The sequence below is a fragment of the Tamandua tetradactyla genome, chromosome 5 (genome assembly GCF_023851605.1).
Source record: "Tamandua tetradactyla isolate mTamTet1 chromosome 5, mTamTet1.pri, whole genome shotgun sequence".
Classification (NCBI taxonomy): Eukaryota; Metazoa; Chordata; class Mammalia; order Pilosa; family Myrmecophagidae; genus Tamandua; species Tamandua tetradactyla.
Genome location: NC_135331.1, coordinates 90,734,434 through 90,749,916, shown reverse-complemented (window position 1 = coordinate 90,749,916; position 15,483 = coordinate 90,734,434). Strand labels below are relative to the sequence as shown.

Sequence of the window (15,483 nt, the reverse complement as noted above, 5' to 3'; positions counted from 1 at the left end):
ACAATACATTTTAAGTAGCAAAATATACAAGAGATTCCTTAGCATAACGAGAATTCCTTGAAAATATGTGGCCATTTGAAGTATTCACGGGCAAATATAAAGAATACTTTTTGAAGGTTTTTCGACTGTACAAAATAGTTTGTGTTTTCTGGGTGCATAATTATGTATTAGTGCAAACAAAAAAAGTCTTGAAATTTAATGACTACAAATCTCAAGGATTTGCAGGGGTGCACAAAACATGAAACTTCTTTAGTGTCATGTGAATTGAAGAACTCATTTCTCGGTAATTCCTTTCCAAACGATCTTCCAAGGCTTCCTGATTTAATCTTGTCTGCAGAGTGATTTATCCTCCAGTAGTAAGCATTCAGCTAAGTGCTACCTCAGTCTGGTCCTTTTCTTTGGTAGCTCCGTCAAAAAAATGATTCCATTTCAGCTAGGGTCCTAATTTTTGCTGTATATTCAAAATCATTGTCATGTGATTTATTGAAATAGGTTTATACTGTTCATAACTAACTGATTGGTTCCTCTCCCAGGTACATTTTACAGATACATTCTTTGCTCCATTTGGCAACGGTTTGGGCAAGAGCTATGATTTTCAGTATTTTTTCCTGAATATTTGCGTTCTTCAGAGTCATCTTGAGGAGGAAACTGGAGTTGTTTACTTAGATTATTACTTTGTAATGTAGACACAGAAACAGTATCTAAATCATTCAAAAGTATATCAGATTGATATGGACTGCTCTCATTTATGCTAAGTAGATGACTAAATCCTGGGGACAGATTTTTCTTGAGGGAATCGCTTTGGACAATAAGCCATAGTCGCTGGTGTTAACATAATCTCTCTTTTTGTTGGAGTATTTGATTTATGATTTGAAAATGGTAAAGATGATGATCTCCATGAGGCAGAATTAAATCTCTTTAACCTCTTTTGGGTACATTTCTCTGGGGCTGGCTTGCCTTGACTGAAGTTTCAGTTTGCTGGGGAAGTCACTATTTTATTTGAGAAGTCTACTTTCTTTGTCTGTGTGCCCCAACTTTTAAATAGTTTTTCCTCATCAAGTTATTTTAAAGCTCCCATAATTGGTGTGCCTTAAGTCTCTCTGTTTTTTATGAATAAATTTGTTGACTCCAGGTGAAGAATCCTTTTTTGGAGGAAAATGGTACCTAGAAACACGTTTCCTCCAGCTGGTTATTCACTTTACTACTCTGGCCACCAAAGGCTGTCCAATAAAAATAGAATATTCAGCTCCTGGTATCAGCCACTTTCGCCTGCTGACGTCTGAAGTTGCTAGTGTGTTGGCGTATGAGGGTCTCATAGGAGTTTTAGAATTATGATGAAGACTTAACATATTTTCAAGCTTTACTTGCGTGACCTGAGCCTCAAGTTTTGAAATTGTTCTTTTCAAAGCAGAAATCTGAGTTTGTGCACCAAGCGATTTGTTCTCAGTTTTATTTAATGTTTCCTTAGCTCTTCCATGTTCTTTCCAAGGAACTCAAACTCTTCTGAAAGGTCTTAAAACATTCTGTTTTCTAGTTTTAATCTAGCTTCCTTATCATCTGAGATTGCAAGCATTCTCAAATGCTTCTTCTAAATCCTGCAGTCTAGATTTTAGTCAAATTATGGTATTGTCTTTTTCTTAATTATTTATTCTCATTTCTTCAGTTCATTCCTGCAAAATTTTGGAGGCATTACAGCTGCAGTAAAGTGTTCTCTTAAATCATTCACTTCAGTTTCTAGTGTTCTCATGCAACTGTTAGCTCCATTTAGAGCACCATCTAAATGGCCACATCTTCTACATGAATTTTTTGGTTCTTTTCCACTCAAAAAGCAGAGTATGCTTTTCCTCAGGTTCTGCCTAATCTTAAGCATTATCACAGGATCTTGCAAGGAAATAAATGAAGTGCAATCTGTGAATGTTGGCTGTTCTTGGAAACTGGGACTGACTGACTGAGGCTGGAGTTACCATGACAGTGTTTTCTTCATCAATAGTGTTGAGCAAGATATCATTGCTAGTAATAGTATATACTGAAGGAAACATACCTCATCCTACTTTCATTTTGGAATGCATAATTTTTCCAAGAGTCCACTGGTGAAGCTTGTGGGTTTGAAGGATATTTGGAAAACTCAGATAACTGAGAAGTGATATTACTTGCTTGTGAAAATGAGTCTATGTCAGAGTGACAAGACACACTAGGTTCTAGAACAGAGTCTGTTGAAAAGGAAATTCTGTCATCAAATGTATTTAAAAAGAGAAATGACAGAGCCTAGAGAAACAACAGAAGCCTTAGAGCCATAAGAGAGAGCAGATATAGATGCTTGGAGCACAGTTGCTTCAGAGAACTGAGACACGGAAGTTTGGAGATGCTTGAAGCCTAGCAGACGTCGCCGTGAGATGTTAAGCCCGAACCTGGAGAGAGCCAAGGGAAACCGAGAGATGAAAGCCAGCCCCAGCAAAGCAAAGCAAAGAACCCCCACAGGAACAGAGGCTGAAAGCAGTGGAGCCCAGGAGCAAAGGACTAGCAGATGCCAGCCACATGACTACTCAGCTGACAGAGGTGTTTCTGACCCATTGCCTTTTCTTGAGTGAAGGTAATCTCTTGTTGGTGCTTTAGCTTGGACACTTTCACTTCTTTAGAACTGTAAACTTGCAGCTTATTAAATTTCCCTTTTAAAAAGACATTTCAGCTACATCTATTGTAAGAATGAAGACCATTCTCAGCAACCAGACTGTCGACATCCAGAAAATGTCAACATCATGCTGAAGGGACACACAGTTATTGTGAAGGGCCCCTGAGGAACCCTGCGGAGGGACTTCAATCACATTAGTGTAGAACTCAGTCTACTTGGGAAGGAAAAGAAGTGGCTTCAGGTTGACAAGTGGGGAAGTAGATAGGAGCTGGCTACAGTTCACATGTAGTCATGTACATAATTGAGGGTTTCACCCTGGGCTTCCATTACTACAAGACAAGGTCTGTGCATGCTTACTTCCCCATCAGTGTTGTTTTTCAGGAGTGTGGGTCTCTCTCTGGTTGAAATCTGAAATTTCTTGGGTGAAAAATATCCTCAGGGTTTGGATGAAGCCAGGTGTTGCCTGTTGTTCAGTACCTCAAACCCAGAAAGATGAGTTAATTCTTGAAGGAAATGACATTGAACTTGTATCAAATTCAGCTGCTTTGATATAGCAAGCCATAACAGTGAAAAACAAGGATATAAGAAAATTGGGGGATGGTATCTATATCTCGAAAAAGGAGCAGTTTGGCAGGCTGATGGATAAGATCTAAGGAGTTGTGCAGCAATGGAAACAACAAGATAGCAGACCTATTTGATTTTTTTTTTAGCGTAACCTGTGAACATAAGCATTCTTACCATATAATCATTGCATTCTTGGTATATAATCAATAACTCACAATATCATCACATAGTTGTATATTCATCACCATGATAATTTCTTAGAACATTTGCATCAATTCAGAAAAAGAAATAAAAAGAAAAAAGTTTTTTAAAAAAGTATTTAAAAAGCTATATGGTTGGATTCCTGAAAATCTGCTGATTTGGTTTCATATGTAGTATTGGATCTAGAGTGTGTACCTCTGGTGGATGATTTGAGTTGGAAGCAGAAGCGATATTCCTCTCAGGTCACTACTTGTTTTCCACGATAAATATCTTTCAGTAATGGTACTTCACCTCATTAATAGTATTAGACTGGCTCAGTGACGTGTGAAGGAAGATGATACGAACGTCTTCTCTAAAGTCTTAGGCAAAGAGTTTCCAGTAAGTGAGTCCTGTTGCTGAATCACATATCCAAGAATTTGGACTTTTATCTGATTTACTGGGGTAAAAACCATGAGGATATTAGCAACTGTGGTATCAGGTTTCTCAGTTGGTGATTTCGTCGTCTCTCCCTTCCTTGCAGAGATTGTAAGGAAGTGTACCCTTCTTTTGTACGTGTGCCCTCTTTGGTTGGTTCTTTTTCACCTTTTGTGCCCATGATGTAAAAGATTCTCTATTTTAAAGATTCTCTTTTTGGACTTCCGGGTCAAGATGGCGGCATAAGAACATGCGCATTGTAGTTCGTCCTCCAGAACAACTACTAAATAACCAGAAACAGTACAGAACAGCTCCTGGGGCCACATCAGTGACCAGACACACAGCATACCCCAGTCTGGACCAGCTGGACCGGCTGCGAGCATCCCCCTGAACCGTGAGTTCCCAAAGCTATGGCGGCCAGCGCCCCTCCCCCACAGGCCGCTTCCCAGAGGGGAAAGGAAAGGACTTTACCAGCAGCAGGGACTGGGTACAATCAAACACCAATTGTGGAACTAATTAACAAATTCTGACTATTAAAAATAGGCCCCAGCTTAGGTGAACCTGATCAAAGCGGAGGTTGCTCATTTTTGCCCCAGCGCCAAGGGGGCAGGACTGACAGAAAAAGGGGAAAAACAAAAGAAGAAAACAGAGGTTTTTGTGGCTGTGTATCTACAAAGGCTTGACTGCCTCTGCATACAGCAGCAGGACTTTTCAGGCTGCAACTGCCCCAGGCATAGGCAGAAGTGAGCTCTTTTGGGGGCTTCTCTGGAGCCTGTGCCTTCCCCAGTGGAGGGGTAAAGCCCAACTCAGGTGAAATCCCTCCATCAAGGAATTCAGACACCAGGGCTTGGTAATTTGAAGCCATTAAAACCAGCCTACAACCTCTCCTCTGTCTCCACCACTCCCCCAGCAGGGAGAGTCTGCCAAAGTTAAAGTACCGCATCATCTTATGCTGGTGGGACCTGCAGTCAGACAAGCACTAACACAGGGGGCAGGATAAGAAAAACAGAGTCCAGAGACTTCACAGGAAAGTCTTTCAACCTGCTGGGTCTCACCCTCAGGGAAAACCGATGCAGGTGACTCTTTCCTCCTGATAGGAGGCCAGTTTGGTCTGGGAAAATCTGGCTGGGGTCTATAATATCTAAGTAGACCCTCCTAAGTGTGTGTGGTGGGGGGAAGGCACCACACAATCAGGGCAAGAAACGAGAAAATAAGAACTGAAAAATTCTCCTCTGTTAAACAAAACTTAAGCTAAAGGTCCAGATAAAGCTGAACTGAATGTCAAAGAACAGATAGACAACAAATTCATCCAGCAAGAAAACCCTAGATAAAAGAAGTGAAAGCAATCTCCAGAATAAACTAATTAAGGTAATTAAATGCCTAGACGCCAGCAAAAAATAACAGATCACACTAGGAAAATTGAAGACATGGCCCAGTCAAAGGAACAAACCAACAATTCAAATGACATGCAGGAGCTGAAACAATTAATTCAGAATGTACGAACAGACATGGAAAACCTCATCAAAAACCAAATCAAGAATTGAGGGAGGATATAAAGAAGGCAAGGAAAGAACAAAAAGAAGAAACTGAAAGTTTGAAAAAACAAATCACAGAACTTACGGGAATGAAAGACACAGTATTAAGAGATGAAAAAAACAATGGAAACCTACAATGGTAGATTTTGAGAGACAGAACATAGGATTTCTAAACTGGAGGACAGAACATTGAAATCCGACAAGAAACAGAAACTATAGGGAAAAAAATGGAAAAATATGAGCAGGGACTCAGGGAATTGAAAGACAATATGAAGCGCACGAATATACGTGTTGTGGGTGTCCCAGAAGGAGAAGAGAAGGGAAAAGGGGGAGAAAAACTAATGGAGGAAATTATCACTGAAAATTTCCCATCTCTTATGAAAGACTTAAAATTACAGATCCAAGAAGTGCAGCATACCCCAAAGAGAATAGATCCAAATAGACATATTCCAAGACATTTGCTAATCAGAATGTCAGAGTTCAAAGAGAAAGAGAGGATCTTGAAAGCAGCAAGAGAAAAGCAATCCATCACATACAAGGGAAGCCCAATAAGACTATGCTCAGATCTCTCAGCAGAAACCATGGAGGCATGAAGACAGTGAGATAATATATTTAAATTAGTAAAAGAGAAAAACTGCCAACCAAGAATTCTATATCCAGCAAAACTGTCCTTCAGAAATGAGGGAGAAATTAAAACATTTTCAGACAAAAAAATCACTGAGAATTTGTGACTAAGAGACCAGCTCTGCAAGAAATACTAAAGGGAACACTAGAGACAGACATGAAGACAGAAGAGTGTAGAAAGGAAGACTATGAGTAAAGGTAAAAAGAAGGAAAATTAGATATGACATATAAAATCCAGAAGGCAAAATAGTAGAAGAAAGTACTACCCGTGCAGTAATAACACTGAATGTTAATGGATTAGACTCTCCAATCAAAAGACATAGTCTGGCAGAATGGATTAAAAAACAGGACCCATCTATATGCTGTCTCTACTCAAAGGACACAAGGCCAAGGACACAAATGGATATTTACACACCAATGTTTATAGCAACATTATTAACAATTACCAAGAGATGGAAACAGCCAAAATGTCCATCAACAGACAGTTGACTAAACAAACTGTGACATTTACATAAGATGGAATATTATGCAGCTGTAAGACAGAATAAAGTTATGAAGTATATAACAACATGAATGGACCTTAAGGACATTATGCTGAATGTGATTAGCCAGAAGCAAAAGGACAAATACTGTATGGTCTCACTGATGTGAACTGACTTTAGTGAATAAACTTGGAATATTTCCTTGGTAACAGAGTCCATCAGGAGATAGAAATAGGGTGAGATATTGGGTAATTGGAGCTGAAGGGATACAGATTGTGCAACAGGACTGAATATAAAAACTCAGAAATGGACAGCACAGTACTACCTAATTGTAATACAATTATGTTAAAACACTGAATGAAGCTGCATATGAGAATGATAGAGGGAGGAGGGCTGGGAACATAAATGAAATCAGAAAGAAAGATGGTAAAGATCGAAATAGTATAATCTTGGAATGCCTAGAGTGTATAATAGTAGTGAAATGTACCATGTACAAATTTTAAAAATGTTTTTGCATGAGGAAAAACAAAGGAAGGTCATTATTGCAGGGTACTGAAAATAGATGATAATTAATACTTTAAAATGTCACCTTATGTGTGAGACTAAAGCAAAAAATGTTTATTTGTTACAAAATTTATATTTTGACTAGAGCATTTCCTAATATAACTTACATAGATAGTTTTATTGAACATAATAAGTACTTGGAATCTCAGGTAGGACATGAGATTTTGTTGGTTTGTCCAGAGTGATGCCCCGATGAATCCCAGAATGATTTGATCAGTGCCTGGAAAAGTATTTGCAAGCCCCCTTCGGGGAATGGTGAGAGTGGGGAGAAATTCAACTCCCCGAGTTGAATTCTTGATATTCTCACAAGCAGTGTGGACAACCAAAGCTATAGGCTGAGCCCCCAGTCTTGGGGTTTGTTCATATGAAACTTAACCCCACAAAGGATAAGTCAAGTCTACTTAAAATTTAGGCCTAGGGCGGGCCACGGTGGCTCAGCAGGTAAGAGTGCTTGCCTGCCATGCCCGAGGACCTGGGTTCGATTCCCGGTGCCTGCCCATGTTAAAAAAAAAAAAATTTAGGCCTAAGAGTCACCCCCAAAAGAGCCTCTTTTGTTGCTCAGATGTGGCCTCTCTCTCCAGCCAACATGATGAGCAGTCTCACCACCCTCCCCCTCTCTGCGTGGGACATGACTCCCAGGGGTGTGGACCTTCCTGACAATGTGGGAACGAGATCCTGGAATGAGCTGAGACTCAGCATCAAGGGACTGAGAAAAACCCTAGAATGAGCTGAGAATTAACATCAAGGGATTGAGAGAACCTTCTCGACCAAAGGGGGAAGAGTGAAATGAGACTAAGTGTCAATGGCTGAGAGATTCCAAACAGTTGAGAGGTTATCCTGGAGGTTATTCTTATGCATTAAGTAGATATCACCTTGTTGTTCAAGATGTAGTGGAGAGGCTGGAGGGAACTGCCTGAAAATGTAGAGCTGTGATCCAGTAGCCATGTTTCTTGATGATGATTGAACAATGATATAGCTTTCACAATGAGACTCTGTGAATGTGAAAACCTTGTGTCTTATGCTTCTTTTAGCTACTTTATCAACAGAAGAGTAGAACATATGGAATAAAAATAAATAATAGGGGGAACAAATATTAAATTTAGTTTGAAATGCTAGTGGTAAATGAAAGTGAGGGGTAAGGGGTATGTTATGTATAATCTTTTTTTTCTCTGTTATCGTTTTATTTCTTTTTCTGTTGTCTTTTTATTTCTTTTTCTAAATCGATGCAAATGTTCTAAGAAATGATGAATATGCAACTATGTGATGATACTAAGAATCACTGATTATATATGTAGAATGGAATGATATCTTAACGTCTCGTTTGTTCATTTTTTTAATTAATAAAAAAGTTAAAAAAATTTCTGTATTTGTTTTTCCTATGTATACTTCAGACATCTTATTTTCGCCAAAAAAATGATGTTCAAATCCACCAGGAGAAAATAGAAATATGTTCTTTCAAAGATACATTAAAATCTTTAATAGTTTGTATGTAAATGCTCTTATTTTTATACCATCTACAAGCAAATCCATCTGCACTATAGGTATTATGTACTGTCCTTTAGAAACCTCTTTATACTTCATGAAATCTCTAGGGTCTTTAGATTTGTAGGTATTTAATTCTGAGATTCAAAATGTACCATACCCACTGTTCACTGAACTACTAGTCACTTTGCAATCTGGTTGTTTTTCTTGTTGCATTTCAAGTTCTTTGGATTTAGGATAAATGACAACAGATTCATTTCTGTCACTGTTTTCAGAAAAAAAAAAAAAACATTTGTCTTTCTGAAAAGATTTGTTTGCTTGAAAAATTTCTGTTATAGGGAGCCTGTATTAGAGTTCTCTAGAGAAACAGAATCAACAGAGAACACTTGCAAATATAAAATTTATTAAAGTGTCTCACGTGTCCATGGAAATGCAGAGTCCAAAATCCTCAGCGCAGGCTGTGAAGCCAACGACTCCAATTGAGGGTCTGGACGAACTCCACAGGAGAGGCTTGACAGCCGAAGCAGGAATAGAGCCTTTCTCTTCTGAATCCTCCTTAAAAGGCTTCCCATGATTAGATTAAGCATCACTCATTGGAGAAGACACTCCCCTTTGGCTGATTACAAATGGAATCAGCTGTGGATGCAGCTGATGTGGTCATGATCTAATTCTATGAAATGTCCTCATTGCAACAGACAGGCCAGCACTTGTCCAACCACACAAACAGGTACCACAACTTGGCCAAGTTGACACGTGAACCTGACCATGACAGAGCCCAAGAAGCACCACTGGTCTATAACTTTATTATCTCTTCCCGTATATGTTGAATTTGGTTGTGGAGCTGTTCCGGTTGACAACTCTCTTTCCTTGACATTGTTTTTCCACCAGATTTAATAGTTGTAACCACCTTGTCTCACAGTTTTTCCAAACTTCCAAATCAGTTTTTTTTTTTCTTTCCACTGTTTCATAGCTCTTGAATTAAAGAAGTTAAAACATTAACTGTACCTTGAATTACAGATAATCTGGTCTTCCCTGAGGAAGAGAATACCCAGTAAGTGCTAAGGTGGGGACTACTTCAGTTAATTTAAGTTCAGTCCAAGAGAATGGGGGAAATTCTATAGAAGGTGAAGTTTTCTGTAAGATTTTCATCAAGTCAAAATTGTTAGACTGCCTTATTTGAAAATATAGGTTCTTTTACTGTTTGAAGAAATTGAATCCTAGTCATCTTCAGATGCTTCATCACCTACAGGCATTTTCAGTTGCTAACATTCAGAATTGTAAAATATCCTAAGCTTCCAAGATGCTGGCTCTCAGTCCTACTGCCAATATCAGGGTCAGACAAGTGGACTCTCACCTGTGTATATATTAATCTAAGCAAGTGTTCATATTTGTGTCTCTTACTTAATCTGGAACTACAGGGTTCCATTCTGTCCTTTTCTTGCTGATTGTTAATTTCCTTCTCTGACAGTGACCTTGCTCCAGCTATTTATCATACATTTTTACTTGTTCAGCCATAGTATATGTGTACAGCAGTTTCAAACTTCTTTTTTTTTTTTTAAATATACTGTATGGTGGGTGGGTTGGGGGTCAGATTTCATTCTTTTCCATGTTAATATTCCATTATCACAGCACCATTTGTTGATTTTTTGTTGTTGCTGTTGCATGCATGGGCCAGGAATAAAACCTGGGTCTCCTGCATGGCTGACAAGAATTATACCACTGAACTACCCATGCACCTCTTCAAAATTTTTAATGCATTCTCCCAAAAGAAAGACATCTACCAACTGAGATACTTGTATTGATTTTTAGCTCTTCTACTTTAGTGGAGAAATTGTGGATACTTATATTTTATGATGCAGTTGAACCTGTGATGCTGGCTTTTAGACATATGCAAGTGCTTTGTTTTATTTTGTTTTTTAAAATACTTTTACCATAGTCCAAAATGTCTCTGTTTGTTGGTATAATTCATTAAGATTATGGCCTTGGGTTCCAAGTAAAATATTTTCCTTTTTCTCTATCCTTCTGCTAGTCTAAACTTAAGAAACAAAAGAGTTATTTTCTCTCTTTAGTAATTTATTATACATTTCAATAAAAGGAAGTTTATCCTTTAATAATAAGGTTTTGTCATCAGTAATAGGGAAGAGTTGAATGAAATAATATTTCTAGTGCTTTCTACCTCCAAAATCTGGCTCAGGTGCTTCTAAGAAATCACTGTAATTTTACCCTGATTAAGATGGCTGACTTGAAATACAAAAGGACTCTTTCCCCTCTCAGAAGCTTTAAACAGTGAGCAAGAAGTGGCAGAAGCATCTTTCTCAAAGTTCGAATAAACAGATCAAGGACTATAGTAACAGGAAGAATGCTGAATCAATAAAAAGGCTACTTAAAAGTGGTAGGATTTGTGGCACCCTTGCTGGCCCTCCCCCCACCCCAATCACAATTTGGCACAGAGCAGGTCTGTACTGCCTGTATGGATCCTTGGTTGAGGTACCAGAGCAATAGAAATTGCCTAGAAATCATCAGTGAGGAGCATCAGACCTGGGACCATGCCATGTGATGACTTAAAAAGACATCCAGGGGTGAATGTCTCCCTAGCAGTGTGGGAGATGGCCCCCAGGGATGAGTCTGGCCCTGGTACCATGGTATCAACAATGCCATCCTAACCAAAAGGGAGAAAAGAAGTGTTAACAAATAAGGTATAAGTGGCTGAGAGAGTTCAAGTAGAATCAAGAAGCTACTCTGGAGGTTGCTCTTATGCAAACTTGAGTTAGACATTGCTGCATATCGTAACTTACCAAACCCCAACCAGAATCATTCTAGCCAGTCCTAAAGAACACCTAGGGTAATATATAAGATTCTACAAAGGTTCCATGCACTAGAGTAACTTTCCAGAAACCTGCAACCTCCAAATGGGTCCCTGGACAAGATAAGTCCTGAAACCTAGAGGGGCCAGCCTTTCCAGAGCATCAGCTAGATCCATATCCCTACCCCATATTATTGACATCCCCTTCAAACATGAAAAAGTTGGAATGACCATAGCCCGAAGACACCTAAAGAGTGGGAGAAAGATCAAAGGTGATGATGGAGTTGTACAGAGAAGATAGGATTTAAAAACAAGTATGATTGCTATATCATTATATTGATATTTCTTTTTGTCTACAGTATCTTAGAGCAGCTAGCAGTAAAAACCTAAAACTGTAATTATAGCCCATATCAAACCCTGAATTCTGTTCTACAATTAATTGTTATAATGTGCCTTGAAAATTGCTTTTTTGTATATGTTATTTTTCACAAAAAAAGTCAGTTGTGATGTTAAAAAAATAATTTTTCTTTCTATCCTCCAGTGTCCTGGAGCAACTAGAAGGAAAAATCGGAGAATATGGTATAGTAGCCCATGACAGACTCTGGGATCTGTCCTGTAACTAATTTGTTGAAGAGTGCTTTGAAAACTACTATCTTTTTCTTTCTTTGCTTTGAATATATGTTATATTATATAATTAAAACAAACAAACAAGCAAACGTAGTCCTGAATATGTTCAAAGAGCGGAAGGAAAACATGGGCAAAGAACAAAGGAAATTGGGAAAATGACACATGATACATGAATATCAATAGAGAGGTGGAAATCATAAAAAGGAACCAGAACTGAAAATCACAGTAAAAGAAATGAAAAATTCCTTAGAGGCATTCAGCAGCAGACTGAGCTGTCGGTGGAAAGAATGAGTGAATTCAAAGATTAGACAGTTGAAATAATCTATTCTGTTAAAAGAAGAAAGAATGAAGAAAGGTGAACAGAACCTGAGGAAACTACGAGATACCAGTGAGCGTACCAATATATGTTGTGGGAGGCCCAGAAGGAGAAGAGAGAAAAGGGCAGAGAGAATATTCGAAGAAATAATGGCTGAAAACTTCCCAAATTTAATGAAAAACATGAATATACACATCCAAGATGCCCACTGAACTCCAAACAGGGTGAGACATGTCATGCCATGTTATAATCGAACTGTTAAGTATCAATGATATAGAGAGTTCTGAAAGATGCCAGAGTGAGGTAGTGTGTCACATACAGGGGACCCTCTATAAGATTCCTCATCACAATCCATGAGGCAAGAAGACAGTGGGGATGATGTGTTTTAAGAGCTGGGAGCAAAAAATTCCCACCTGGGAATTCTATATCTGCCAAAACTGTCTTTCAAAAATGCAGGAGTGATCAAGGCATTCCCAGATAAATAAAAACTAAAGGAGTTCATCACCATTAGACCAGCCCAATAGGAAATGCTCAAGAGAGTTCTGCAGTTTGAAAGGAGATTAGACAATAGAGCAAAGCTGCATGAAGAAATAAAGATCTCCAGTGCGAGTAATGACATGGGTAAATATAAATGTAGTACTACAGTATTTTATTTGACTCCACCTTTTACTTCCTACAGGATTATAAAGGCAAATGCATGAAATGTAATTAATCAGTGATTTTGAACTCATAGTTTATAAATGTTATAATTTTGTGACAGAATTTCCTAAAGATGGGGATTTGAAGGATTTGGTGACATTGTTTATGTATACTGTTGAAGTTGAGTTGACATCAAAGCAAATGGGATTACTTAAATATTAAATTTAAGCCCTATAGTAACTTCAAAGAAAATGTAAGAGAATATGCAAGCTAATGGAGACAGGTTGAAATTTTGGTTGCCATAAGTGGGGCAGGGGTATGAAAAGTTGATATATGATGGGTCTAGTTTTCTGTTTCAGAAGATGGGAAGGTTTTGGTGGTAGAGGATGGTGAGGGTACCACAGTATTGTGAATGCGGTTAATACCATTGAATGGTGTGTTTAAGAGTGGTTGAGCTTAGAAAGTTTATGTCATATATATGTTCCCATAATTTAAAAAAAAGAAAAGAGAGTGAGCACTTAAAGAGATAGAGACAATAAATGCAGTAGTATATGATCCTGGATGGGATCTAACAAGGGAAGAGAAAAGCCTCATGGGGACATTGTTTAGATGTATGTAAAGGTTGTAGTGTGGGCTCTGGGCTTTATATCAGTATTGGAGCTTCTTAAGCTTGATAACTGCACTTGGGATGATTACGTGAGTGAATGCCCTTGTTCTTGGCAAATGTACATGGCAGTAATAAGTGTATGAGAAACATAACTGATGTATGCATAGTGTTACACTCAAGTGTTTGGAAGGTAAGTTGATAGTTCAACAATGGATAGATGGACAGAATGATAGGGCAGATATGGCAGGGTGTTAAAATTGGTGGATCTGTGTATCTGGGTGGGTAGGGATGTGTTGAAGTTCTGTGTATCCAGTTTGTATTAGTTTTACCACTGTCCTATAAGTTGGAAAATATATCAAAACAAAAAGTTTTTAAAAATCACCGTAAGGCCAGACACTGTAGAAGCAGTTTCTCCATCACTTTCTAAGTCCCGATTGTGTGAGTTTGGCATTTGATTCTACTTAACTACTTTGCCAAGTCATACTGGCTCCTTCTTGTTGGTGGTGCCAAAGATCATGTATCTGTGGCTTGGGAAAATGGACTTCTTTAACTATAGTTTTAATTCCTTGGATTCTTGTTCCCTGGTTCCTGGTCAGAAGAAACAGGTGTACATGTGAGTTTTACAAGGTATATTAAGACCTAGAAGCTCTCAGTGGTCATCTAGATTTGCTTCTAACTTGAAGACTGGACCTTGGTGAGATTTACACCTCCAGGTCTCAAATCCTTTATCTAGAAAGTTGTATTAGATGATCCCTAAAGTTCCTACCAGCAGTAGTTTTATCTTCACAAATGGTAAAATATCTGGCTTGTAGAAATCAAGACATTCTGAGAAGAATTGAGAATCGTCATCCTCTCTAGAACAAGCATATTGGGCCCATCTTTACCATCCTTTTTTCTTTTTATCTGTTTGATTTAAAAAAAAAATGCAGGGAATTATCACATTCTAGAATTTCAGATCTAAAGGTGGTATCTAGAGGGCTGAGATTATATTGTATAAAAGGCCTGTTTTGCTCTTCGTAATTACCTGTGATGGTATTAACTTTGGAGGATCAGAAATGGATTATTATAGTTGATATTTATAAATCAGTGGCTTCTTAACTATTCTTCCATTCATAGCTACTGTGTATTATATGAACAGTACAGGGCAATAGCTAAGGCAAAATGAGTGAGATGGCTTAAGTGTGATAAGAGCCAGTGAGTTATTTTAAAGAAGCATTAATACTCAAACCCTGTGAACCAGAAAAAATAATTGTCATTACTCTTATTTATTGATAACAGCTTTCAGAATACTTTCCTTTCTTGTAAGCATTTAGTTTCATGAGCTAAAAGAATGAAGCATATGGAGAGAAAGAACGAAGCATATGACCTACAGCTGAGTTTGGTAAATGTAGTGTAATTACAAAAGAATTTTAGAAAACAAGTGAGTGGAAGATGAGAAGTAGGAATAAATGTATCTTAAAATAGGGTATATGTGTTTGAGACAAACGAACAGAGTGGAAGATATTGCCTTTGGTTGGAAAACTATAGTAAGAGATATGAAATAAGTCTCCCTCAGGCTGCCTGTCGTTGGATTGTTCTTTAAGGCCACATCATATAGGCATTGGTTTATGTGTTTGACTTAGATCCTTGAACACAAGTCCTCTGACCCACCATTGCTGACACTGTCCCTGATTTTTAAATTATCATGCTGTATGTCTTGGCTTATGTTGAAATCAGCAAGTTGAGCTTTTATGCTATTGTTTTACATGAGGATTTATATTTTCTTGAATGATAATTGTGTCTGGAATGGGAATGCTCATTCCAGTGAGTCCTTCCACTGCTAGCGGCTATAGCTTTGTCTTAGAAGTGAAAGAAGATGCTGAATCTAGAAATGAACAGCAGGTGTCACTGCATCTCCACTTACTGCGCTTTGGCTCATAGCTGTGGTCTACAACCAATTCTTAATAAAGCTCCTGAAACAGTAAACTCAAATTGAGTATTTATGGCTTTATGGCAC

General features: G+C 38.2%; 1 protein-coding gene and 1 pseudogene across 2 annotated transcripts in view; one reads left to right on the top strand and one right to left on the bottom strand.

Annotated features, from left to right (window-relative positions):
• The window catches only part of ILRUN (inflammation and lipid regulator with UBA-like and NBR1-like domains), a 184,588-nt gene that overhangs the window by 136,824 nt on the left and 32,281 nt on the right, over positions 1–15,483 (top strand). The window lies entirely within an intron of this gene.
• On the bottom strand, positions 212–14,004 carry LOC143682192 (M-phase phosphoprotein 9 pseudogene; annotated as a pseudogene).